The sequence below is a fragment of the Anas acuta genome, chromosome 3 (genome assembly GCF_963932015.1).
Source record: "Anas acuta chromosome 3, bAnaAcu1.1, whole genome shotgun sequence".
NCBI classification, from domain to species: Eukaryota; Metazoa; Chordata; class Aves; order Anseriformes; family Anatidae; genus Anas; species Anas acuta.
Genome location: NC_088981.1, coordinates 75,952,951 through 75,955,746, shown reverse-complemented (window position 1 = coordinate 75,955,746; position 2,796 = coordinate 75,952,951).

Sequence of the window (2,796 nt, the reverse complement as noted above, 5' to 3'; positions counted from 1 at the left end):
CAGTCTCTGGAGATCTCTTCTGCCATAGGGGTAGTAGGTAATGATGAGTCAATGGATCTCCAGAAGAAAAGAGATGGTTTTCAGGCTGTGGTAGTCAGTCCTCTCTGGTGTCAATAGTGTTTCAGAACATAAGACTGTGTTTAGAACATTAAGATATTCCCATAGGGAGCACCTTGCAAGCCATGAGAAAATCTGAAAATCTGCTTTTGGACCAGAATTTGGACAACACATAGGAAAAAAAAAAAAAAAAAAAAAAAAAAGCATACAAAACAAGGAAAATAAAACTGCACATAGTTGTTGAAATAGTTTTTCTTCTCACAATTTGGTATGTACACTGAGTGGGCAAGGGAAAATCAAGTTTGTCTGGGTATTAGCTAAGATTTAAATTTGTAACTTAATGTTCCCTCATATATTCTCTTTGGAAGTAAAATACGTACAACATGAACACACTAGCTCAGTGGCACCTAAGATCCAAATAGGGAATGAATAAAAAAGACAATGAAGAAGTCACAAAAAGAAATTCCCAATGTACTGTCAACATACTTAATCATTCAGTTTAAGAAAACCACCTCTTACATCAGAGGCCACGTGTTAATTGCAGCTTTAACAGACTGATACATAAGAATATTCAGAATAGCTGAAAAAAATAAAAATAAAAATCTCATAGGGAAGTCATGCATCCTGCCAAGTACGAAGGCACTACTCCAGAGCATCTCTGTGAGAGAGCTCCTCAGATAGATGAATTTTTTAACATAGGAAAACATCCATTCTATTAACCTTCTCTCAGAATTAGCCAAGCCATTTCTAACTGGATTCCTTCAAGTCACCCATCCTGAAATAAGCTGCCGAATGAAAAATTTCAGCTCACACCCTCTGTCAGCTGAACCCCCTGGGGATCAGCCTTCCCCACGTACAGCCGGAGGTGCTCCTACAGCCGGGGGTGCTCTGCTCAGGGCTGGCCTCGGCAGCAGCAGCACACACACCCCAGGTCAGTGCCGGGGGGAACACTCAAAATGACAATTTTAGCCCCAAATATGGAATTCAAGTTTTGGCTCAGAACTCATTATTCATTATTTCCACTACAGACGCTGATCAGAAATTGAATTGAGGAGAATCTCATAGGCAATTATAAACTATCTTCTAAATTATCTGCTTGCAAAGGAGGGGAATAAATCTCCTTCAGTGAAAGCGAGATAAAACCAGTGTTAATTTTATGCCAGCTGGGTCCACAATCGTTTACTCTTCCTCATGTCAGCTGAACAGCCGTGCTATTTGTAATGCCCGTACCTCAGGACGTGGATGTGAGGTATGGGTGCTCTAGCACCGTGATTGATACAGAACTGGCTCTGGTGAAACCAGCATCAGGGGCAGGAGTGACGGCAGTGTCCATCAGTCCACAGTCTCCCCTTGGCTTGTTTGGATGCTTTTGGAACTCTTTTGGACTTCGGACTGCAGCCAATCATCTGCCACTTGGACCTGGGAACAGTTGGTGGGATGTTACTGATACCTGCCATAAGTACCACAGAAATCAGGTGCAAAACATTGGCTTTGCCAAGAAAACAGCTTTAAAAGCTAGCATGAGGTTTGGGGGGATGCAACTTGGGGACAATCTTTGTCCATTCCTCTGTTTGTCATTTCTGATCTTTATTAATATTCATTCTAACCCAGCCCAGGGGGAAATTACTATGCGTTTGCTCTAAATCGGTCAAAACTCCCGAACCAGCCATATGGTGCAAATCCCTGTTTGTCTGGTAGCACGGAGTACATCTTTCGCAGCCCTGATGCACACACAAAACTGTCTGCTTTCACTGATTCATAGCAGTGTTGTAAATATAACTGAACTTGTGAACGAAACAAGGTGTTAATTGATGGTGTACATATTCGCCCTCATAAACGTCTGCTCCTAAACTACATTCCCCGGTTTCTAAGGAAACCCTTATTCCTCAAAACTGCAGGGATCCTTACTCACAAAGCAGTTTAAGTTCTTAATCATCTAAAGCACTTTTCGCTGCAAGGGGAAAGGTGTAGATACAGCCCATCTGCATGTTCAACAGTTGCCTTGAACTCAGAGGACGGAAAGATTTCTGTCAGCGCTGACTGTAGGAAACCATCAATTCGCACATTACGTGCAATGTGATACTGCAGTTCCAACTCCAGCTCCCGACTTCCTTAATTAAGGCTGTGCTAGACGTGCCAGGAGAATGGGTCTGTGTGTCTGATCACGTGCAGGGAGTCAGAAACGTTTCCCTGTGACTGCCTCTGTCGTCATGCCGGTTTGTTTGATCATGCTACCCAGGAAGGAGAGGCCATCACCTTGTGCCTTGTCTCCAGCTTTGCTCCCCCATCACACCTCATCAGCCAGGCCCCAGCAGAGCTACCAAACCATGGCCAAGGAGCCAAGGGAGGTGCATCAATGGACAGCGGGTCTTCATAGGATCGCTGACTGCTTGTGGTTGGAAGGCACTGCATCAAAAAGGCCTGACCTGGACAAATTTTGTGGGATACCTCAGCTGATAAGCATGCAAGCCGTGTGCCTGCTGCCTTGTGCTCCTGCAGCATGGTTATCTACTCCTCCCTGTGCTCTTCATGTCCTTCCAGCTGCTTGCACATGTGCTGATCCCTTCCTGTAGCAGGAATTTTCTTTCATTACTGAAACGGCAGACTTACGGGGCCAAATTCTGGGCTTGTCAATGCCCTCACCCTTAAGCCCCCACAATGTGAGCAGAGCCCACCGGCCCTTGCAGCACTCTGAAACTCCATGGCCTGAACCCCTGGGCCCCATGTTTCCAAACCTCA